Below are 9184 nucleotides of genomic sequence, written 5' to 3' on the forward strand. Positions count from 1 at the left end.
CATAAGATAGTTCATCTGTGTCGTTTACAGTGGGAGCAAATGAAGCATAGGGGGCAGAACAAGCAAGGAGGTGGGCAAATCCAAGCACGAGCTAGCGAGATCTCATTCGCGCGTTGTAGCATACATTTGCATATTTCCGCCTTCTCTGTAAAGTGCGTGTGTGTGCACAAACTCAATTCGACCCCTCTCGTTCTAAACAATGCAATTTTAAACTTTGGCAAAGCGTAAAGTCTATAAAAACGTAGTGCACTGTATTCGTAACAGATTATAGTTTTGGAAACAGAAAAAAGTTTTGAGATCAGATATTTAATCGATGAGATAATTAGAAGAATGTTGGCCCAATTTCACCTCGTTCCATCATCTCTAACTTCCACTGCACTTCCTCTCACTACCATATTTGGTAAAGAGAAAACGTTCTAAACGGATGCTTCAGTTTTATAATCCCTGTGACGTGTCTGGGTTACCCCTTCTGGCTGTGACTGAACTGCAAAATAGCTTGTTGCTTATGCAACACGATAGCCTTACTGTAAAGTAGTTAGTTGTGAGAAAAAGTAATTTCTGCCATACCGATTTTCTATTTTTATTTTCCGACCAGAATGTTTGCAACTCGATATTACCTTTCCTGATAGTAGTTCCGCGTGGGCCGTTGGAAGTCTCTTGCCTGCGCGCGGTGACAAGTACATCTGGATGCGACAGGTAAGCAGGTAGCCAGCTAGCATAGAATAGCTAGCTAGCTAAATTTATACTTGGGTTGTTACGATTGTGTTTAGTTACCTGCTAACTAGCCAGTTTGTTTACTTCGTCACCTTGTGCGTGGCTATGTGAATGTGGTTGCCAACATAGATATATAGCTATGTTATCATACCAGCGCGAACTAACGTTAGTTCTTTTTGCCGCAGCTACTTCAACAGGAATGCTAGCTAACGTTAACTAGCTAGCATCTCGTAGGCTTTCAAAGTGAATTGACAGATTTTGTAGAAACTATTGCTTCAGTTAGCCAATGTTGTCAGCTAGCACTAAATTCCCCCCACGAGGTCGCTTCCAGCTAACGTTATTGGCTAAGAACGGTTCCCTAACTTCACGGCAGGCGAACATGTTATCGAGCTGTCAAGCTTCAGGTGGCAGTCAGTGTCATTAACGTTATTAATGTTGTTATTGACTTGATAGTTGTTGTACCTACCTAGCTAACTAACTAGTTGGCTTTGGCAAGCCAATGTTGCCATACCAAAGCCGATGCAAACTAGCTAGTTACCTGAAATAAATTCAATGGCCACATATTGGTCCAATTTTAAAAGGGGGGAGACGAGTAATCTATTCATTAACGTTCATGGATAGGTTGAGCAAGTTAGATCCAAATGACAGTGTGTTGCAGACATTATCACCCACAGTAACAGTACATGCATCACATTGTAGGTGAAGTAAACATAATGTAGGTTATTTAACTTTGACATATAACATATTTTATGACTTAGAAATACAAAAACTCACTCACTCACAGTTTTCTTCTAGTGTGAGTGAAGGTCAATAGGCTATGCTTGTGTGTTAATGTACCAAATATGATTGATGCTGATTGAGGATGATATAGTAAGGCTCAATAAACAGTTAGGCAATGGATGTGACTCATAATTCATTACTCATAATTGTTTTATTCCATGCTCTGATGTTCATGTGTGCACTGCAGACAGGCTACTGTTTGCAGAGCAGAATACAGATTTCAGACTCAACTAATGCAATAGCCTAGGCCTGAATTTTTTTTTTTTTTTTTTTTTTTTTTTTTTTTCAGTTATTGAATCAGGTTAACAAATGTAATTTTGCTCAGTGTTCTGGAGAATTGCTAGGACTTTAGAAGTTAATGGTATAGCCTAGCCTTCAAGTAGCATGTTATCGTCTGTCTTACAAAAAGAGAGATCCTGAAATGAATATGCATTGCAAAGAACTGTTGATGAGATTCACAGAGGATATTGGGTCTATCCGTGGATCTGTTTTGTCCATCTTCGGTAGCCATGGAAACCCACTGCTGATGGAGACTTCAAGCTCTGCAACATTGCAGGGGCAAATAAACAATTCAACAAGATGGAGCCTCTGTATTGTCAGTCATCTGAACGATGCTGCGTTCTGATGTAGGGTTAGTCTTCTCATTTCACTCTATTATATAGTGTTCTGTACATTTTACTCAGTCAAGTATTCATTGGTCAGCAGAAAGTCCATCCAAGGGGTTCAAAGTGAAACACAACTCCTCTCCTGCCTTTTGCTATTTAATTACAGCCAACAACAGGAAGGCAGTAGCCTATCATTGATCTTTCACTGGTTTCTATTATTTTCTTTATTAAAATCTTTGAAATGGAGAGATACCACACCCTTTATTTTATGTGGACAATTGGTGCGCATGCCTCTTAGCCATAGGCTATATAAATCAAATTTATATCAATGTTTGTCATTAAAATTCTAAACCTTCCTCTATTTGTTAAGCCTATTTTATAAAAAAAATACCTTGTTGTATATCTCAGCGTTGGTTGTTTTTGTTTCTTTAGCCTACTCATTGGAAAGTCACTTGTGCAGTTTATAGCCTGTTGTTTAATATCACAGTGAGGCACAAGGGTGAACCAGGACAAGGGTTAAGGAGGGGATACCATGGTGGGAAGAAAGTAGCCTGACTTGTTTGTCCGCAAGGCTTTTGTTTTCCTGTTGGAAATCTGTTTCTGCAACATTACTTTTGTTATGGCTAGTATACCATCGTCACATAGTGATTAAGATAGAATATTGGACTTTGTTTAGGACCACTTGCTCCCCAATAGCCTCCTAGGCCATATTTTCCAGTTGTTTTCCAGCAGTCATCTCCCCTCCACCTCTGTCTGAAGCACTTTCTAGTGTTGTCAAGCATAGCTGTAAAGTGAGTTTGCTGTCTGTTCAAGGCATTTCCAGCTCCCCTCCCCCCCAAGCATAGGAATGAGAGTAGAGCACCAACTGATTCTATATCACCTGGGGGGTTATTCACTAAAACCAAACAGAAGCAAACAAGCTGAAACAAGGAGGGACCTACCTGCATTTGTCCAATAAGAAATGCTTGTTTATGTTTTCGTTTGTAAAATGTTTTGCTACAATGTGCACTAATGAATACGACTCTTTAAGTTGGGTCCCCTATTACGATCTATGGGTGGGTCGCATGCAAAGGTGACATTGGTGGATGGCGCTATAACATAAATGTTTTAGTCTGTCAACTGCTGAGGTAGGATACACATTTCACTTGGTTTAGGAAGATAGATTCACACCATACCACAGATTTAGAGCACTAGGTGTTATTGTCCGAGCTAGCCTTGAGGGTTATCAGGTTTATTTGGCAGTGAACTGGAAAGAGCATATCTAGCCTCATTGATGTTGATGAAGCACTCAGGCTACCACATAATCTGCTGTCCATGTATAGGAGTGGGAGCTCAACACAGACAGAGAGAGGGTGAGCGAGATAAAAAGAGGGACAGTTGGATAGAGAATTGGAGCGAATACAGGTGTTGTATTGGATTTGAAAAATCATGAAGCAGGGGCTCTGACTCATCAGTTCTGTGCTGCCGCCGTTCCATCCACAACATCTCACGTGATACTAAATAGGCTGCTGTTTGTGTTGTCACTGGGGTGGGGAGAAGAGGAGGGACAATGTTCTCTTTCCTGAGGGGCTGCTGCTAAGCTTATGTCATGTTACAGTGCAGGTGGGGAGAGCTTATGCTCTACATCAGATAATTTCATATTTATTATTTAAACTGTGTTTATGTTTTGCCTATGGTGATACAGAGGATGATGTGATGTTTTCATGTTGGTTGCCTAGTAGTCTACGTGTTGTGTCCTTTGTGGAATGGCCAAAAGGGATGTGGATGGTGTGTAAGCTGGGCATGAAATTGGGGAAATACCTTTAAGATCCAGCAGTGTCTGTGTCATTGGGTAGTTCTGAGTTCTGCCTGCCAGTCAGTACCCTGCGAGCCAACCAGGAAAGAGCTGTGACCTGATATTCCTTTTCCTATTGGACCGAGCAAGGAGTGGGCAGACCTGGCTGGAGGTGGGTGGGCAGGAAGGGGCTGGCTGTGGGGGATGGCTGTTATGCATTTTAGCCAGATAGTTGAGCAGACACTGCTCTGCTTCCTGCCTGCTTCGCTCCCCTCCCCTCTGTGGCTGAGAGAAAGAAAAAAAAAATATCTCTGTCTAGGCATGGGACTCTGGCTGCTGCAGAGCTCTGCAGCTCCTCCCAGGGAATGACAACAGTTCACATGGTCATTAGCTCCAGACGCTGAAGCAGGGAAACTACTCCGAGGCACAGCAGCTGCACCTGGTGTCTCTTTGCTGTGGCTTAAAGAGAGAGCCACGACAGAGCTATACAGGACTCAGCAAAAAACGAGGTGGGAAGAATGTCTCTCTGATCTATTTTTTTAAAAGTAGTTTGCTGCAGTATGGTGCATACCATCCTGGGTGGGTAAGGGAGGAAAGAGAGAGAGAGAGTATGTTGGAGAGGGAGCTACAGAGAGGGGGAGCACAAATGGGTGAGGGGAGCTCGCTGGTACAGTCTAACGAACGCTTTGCTGGTTACAGCCTCTTGAATTTCTCGTGCTTGTGTTGGGACTTGTTGATGACTAGGGAAACTAACTACCACAGACACAGTGCCTCTCCCTTCCCTTCATGATGTAAAAAAATTATGCAGACTTCTCTCCATGAAGTTCAGAGCACATGGACTAGCCAGAGAGAGAAAGATTTGTCTGATTTATTTGTAGCCCGCTCCAATAGGCTGTTTCAAACTTTCCTTTTATGCCAGAAAAGAGTTTCACTTTCAATGCAGTTCATAGGCGTAGATAAAATATTTTTTCGCTTGTACTGGAGGTGGACATGAAACAGTGCTGAGGGCTGGCTCCCTAATTAGCCTTGCTTGGGCTTCTTAATATTTTAAGGAGGTCCCACGTCTTTTATCACAGAGGAGGTCCACAGTAAGCTCTTTATCCACTGCTCTGTACTGTGCTATTATGGGAGGGAGCTATAAATGTTGACCGGTGCGGCCTGGAAACGAGCTGGAAAACACTAGAAAGGTGTCTGTCTAACTAACAGTTGGCAGTCGTGGGGGGAAGTGGAGGACGAAGTGGGTGTTTTCTGAAATGGAAGACCGTTAAGCCCTTCCTGTTTACAAAAAATAAACAACAAAAAACAGTAACGTCACAGACATGCAATGGCTCTTCATTAGGAAGGCCAGGGCTGCAAGCCTGAGCAACTCCCTCCCTAAATTGATTCACAAGCGGGTTGTCACTGCTGACACAGAAAGGTAATTAGCCATGCCTTTTTAAAGCATTGGGAGCTTTTAGCAATTTCTTTTTCCTCCAGACCTTTTAAACAATAACAACAATCTACGTTACCTTCAAAATAAGCTCTTTATGTCCAAGCACCGATTTTGTGTGTGTGCTGTGATGGATGGAAAAGAAAGCTGAATCATTTGGCCCTCACATTAGCATGGCTTTTCAGTGAAAGGATCATTCTACTTTAAAATGAACAGGCCACATTGGAAAATTAGCCTGCTAGTTGGTCATGAGTCATAGCTTGACAGTTGAGTTGTTTTTAAGTGTTTTTAATGGTTTTCTCTTCCAGAACTACCGGGAAGTGATTTAATTTAGCTAAATGCTCAATTTAAAAAGACAGACAGGCTATTAGAGGATCATCTGAAGTTGGATGATATAATAGTGTCACAGCATTTCTTCCTGAGTAACTTTTGTGTGAATGCACAGTTGCAATCATATCTTTAAGTACTCGATTCTGGAAAGTAATTGACAGTCACAGTAAATGGGTCTTCTGTCTGTTACAGGCTACATACACTTAAAATCCAGTCCTCTCATTGGCTATCAGATATATATTGACCTGTAGATAGGCTAATCAGGGGATTGGTTAAATATCCCATAGGCCAGTTCCCCTTGTCAGTGGCATGAGATGACCATTGCGGTCACCAAGTTTTAGTTAAGGCTATTAGGATATGAGGCACACATTTCTGCTGACTTTGTTAAATGTTCTCTGCTTTGCCCCTTTCCAGTAGCTCTGCTTAGCTTAGTCTGCTAACCTCTGCTTAGCTAGGTGTCTCTCATTTCTCCTTACGCTAATGACATTTGATAATTTGAAGCTCCAGGAGCTGTAGCTAATGCCAATATCAATTTGCAGGATGACATACTTTTAATTTCCATCCATTTATCCTAGCCTAATATTTGAATAGCAGGCCTATGAGTTGAGCTTCGAAAATATGCATTGCTAAGACATTTGTGTAGACTTCCAGGAAATTGTGATCTACAAGTTTAGCTTATTTAAATACGTTCCCATGTGATGTGAATGTACTTAAATTTGTAAATTTAACAAGATCTTTTTAAGAGAAATCTGCAGCTCAAATAAGTAGCCTAGACCTATATTTTTATGCAGAATTCTCAGCAAACGGATTGCACGATACGGCAGTTGACCATATGGAAATTCAGAACAAAATGCCTTCATCAAATATGCTTTTTTAGAACCATTATTATTATGATGGTAAACACGACAGGAATCATTTTAAACTAGCCTGATCATAAAAAACAACACTATTACTCTTGTTTTTCCACAACGAACTGGAGATGGACATTTTTGCTTTCATTACACTGAAGAACACTCGCACTATTTGCTGCCATGGAAAATGTAGCCTACTCGTGTTTCTCTTGGCCATATGCAAATATATGGTGGATTGCCATCTCCTGCATTGTAATAAATTCAAAAGAGCAGGTATTCATTTGCTTGGTTGTTATAGACCTGCTGTTTGACAGCTAGCTGGTGCTTTAAGAAGATTGTCTGTAAAATGGAAACGATGCAAAGTTTCTGCTAGGCCTTTCTCTCAGGGTGACAACATCCAGGAGAGACTAACACTAATAGGATACGTGGGTGGTGTTCAGACGTCAGCTAGTGACTTACTTGAGAGAACTCTGCACTGGCCTGCTCTTATTCAAATTAGGAGATGGCCACGATAATGCCTGGCCAGCTGGCTTTCGTAACTGGAATCCATGAAGGTCTAGTCGTAACATGGAGCTTTCCCCAGTCCCCACAAATCTCTGGTCTGCTTTTAAATCTCCTTTCCTGGCTGGTTAGGCTAGCTGCTCTTTGTTAAAATGTTGAACTTTTACTGGATGGCATGGTTTTGCCTGCCTCTTTTTTTCAAGGGACAGAGCGATAGAGTACAGTTTTAAAGGTTGCACATTTCAGTGTACCTAGTGGGATCATTATTATTAGTTTTTGCATATGCCATTTTCTATTTTGTAGATGAAAGTCAAAAAAGTTTGACTGTTGAGCACTGCGCACATCACGCTGTCCTGAAAGCACCAAGAGAGAGCTAGGCAGGGGCGAACAGGACTGATCTGTGCAGGTCACAACAAGGGTGTCGCATGGCCCTACCTATCTGCGCACCATCTGTCCCTCCACTCGTCCTCATCAGCACTCTTTCCTGGAGGTGTGTCCGCTAGGCTAGCCTCAAAGTATTCATACCCCTTGACTTATTCCACATTTTGTTGTGTTACAGTCTGAATTCAAAATTTATAACATATTTGCTTTTGTCTTTTACCCCATAATGACAGTTAAAAACAAGTTTTTAGAAATGTTTGCAAATTTATTGAAAATGAAATGCATAAATATCTAATTACAGGCATTACTTTAGTGTCTTGTTATTCTGTATAGGCTTCCTTCTTGTCACCCTGTCAATTAGGTTAGTATTGTGGAGTAGCTAAAATGTTGTTGCTCCTTCCTCATTTTTCTCCTATCACAGCCATTAAACTCTTACCTGTTTTAAAGTCACCATTGATCTCAATGTGAAATCCCTGAGCGGTTTTCTTCCTCTCTGGCAACTGAGTTAAGGAAGGACGCCTCTATCTTTGTAGTGACTAGGTGTATTGATACATCATCCAAATGATCATTTTTAATTTTACAATTGTTTTATTTCACCTTTATTTAACCAGGTAGGCTAGTTGAGAACAAGTTCTCATTTACAACTGCGACCTGGCCAAGATGAAGCATAGCAGTGTGAACAGTCAACAACACAGAGTTACACATGGAGTAAACAATAAACAAGTCAATAACATAGTAGAAAAAAAAAGAGTCTATATACATTGTGTGCAAAAGGCATGAGGTAGGCGAATAATTACAATTTAGCAGATTAACACTGGAGTGATAAATTATCAGATGGTCATGTGCAGGTAGAGAGACTGGTGTGCAAAGAGCAGAAAAGTAAATAAATAAAAACAGTATGGGAATGAGGTAGGTAAATTGGGTGGGCTATTTACCGATGGACTATGTACAGCTGCAGCGATCGGTTAGCTGCTCAGATAATTAGTAACTTCACCACGGTCAAAGGGCTATTCAATGTCTGCTTTAAAAAACAAGTTTTAACCCATCTACCAATAGGTGCCCTTCTTTGCAGGCTGTATCACATCTGGCCATGATTGGGAGTCTCATTGGGCGGCGCACAATTGGCCCAGCATCGCCCGGGTTTGGCTGGAGTAGGCCGTCCATTGTAAATAAGATTTTGTTCTTAACTGACTTGCCTAGTTAAATTAAGTTTACATTTGCAAGGCATTCAAAAACCTCCTTGGACTTTGTGGTTGAATCTGTGTTTGAAATGCACTTGCTCAACTGAGTGACCTTACAGATAATTGTATGTTCGGGGTACAGAAATGAGGTAGTCATTCAAAAAAGCATGTTAAACACTATTGCACACAGTGAGTCCATGCGATGTTCAGCATTTTCCCTCCTGAACTTATTTAGGCTTTCCATAACACAGGGGTTGTATACTTATTGATACAAGACATTTTAACTTTTTATTTGAATTAATTTAAACATTTTGAAAAACATAATTCCACTTTGACATTATGGGGTATTGTGTGCAGGCCAGTGGAAACAAATCAAAATGTTAAATTCAAGCTGAAAAAGTAATTTAACTAGGCAAGTAAGTTAAGAACAAATTCTTAGTCTCAATGACAGCCTAGGGGCAGAACGACAGATTTTTACCTTGTCAGCTTGGGGATTTGATCTTGCAACCTTTCAGTTACTAGTCCAACGCTCTAACCACTAGGCTACCTGCTGCCCCTTATGTAGCCCATGCACATGTAGCCAGGCTACAGTACAAACACTGGGCTCAGTAATATGCTAGGGCTAAGCTGTGCTATAT

General features: G+C 41.1%; 1 protein-coding gene across 15 annotated transcripts in view; it reads left to right on the top strand.

Annotated features, from left to right (window-relative positions):
* The first annotated feature begins 437 nt into the window (after window positions 1-437).
* Window positions 438-9184, top strand: part of LOC112253911 (muscleblind-like protein 2a) — a 79493-nt gene continuing 70746 nt past the window's right edge. For 4 of the 15 annotated variants that reach the window (XM_024426002.2, XM_024425999.2, XM_024426005.2 and 1 more), the window contains exon 1: window positions 438-696. The gene's annotated coding sequence lies outside the window, so the exon portion shown is untranslated. Of the gene's footprint in view, window positions 697-4116; window positions 4383-9184 lie in introns of those variants that run through there. The other 11 variants (XM_024426012.2, XM_024426004.2, XM_024426001.2 and 8 more) reach the window with 5 other exon arrangements.

Source organism: Oncorhynchus tshawytscha, linkage group LG14, assembly GCF_018296145.1.
Source record: "Oncorhynchus tshawytscha isolate Ot180627B linkage group LG14, Otsh_v2.0, whole genome shotgun sequence".
In the NCBI taxonomy this organism is placed as follows: Eukaryota; Metazoa; Chordata; class Actinopteri; order Salmoniformes; family Salmonidae; genus Oncorhynchus; species Oncorhynchus tshawytscha.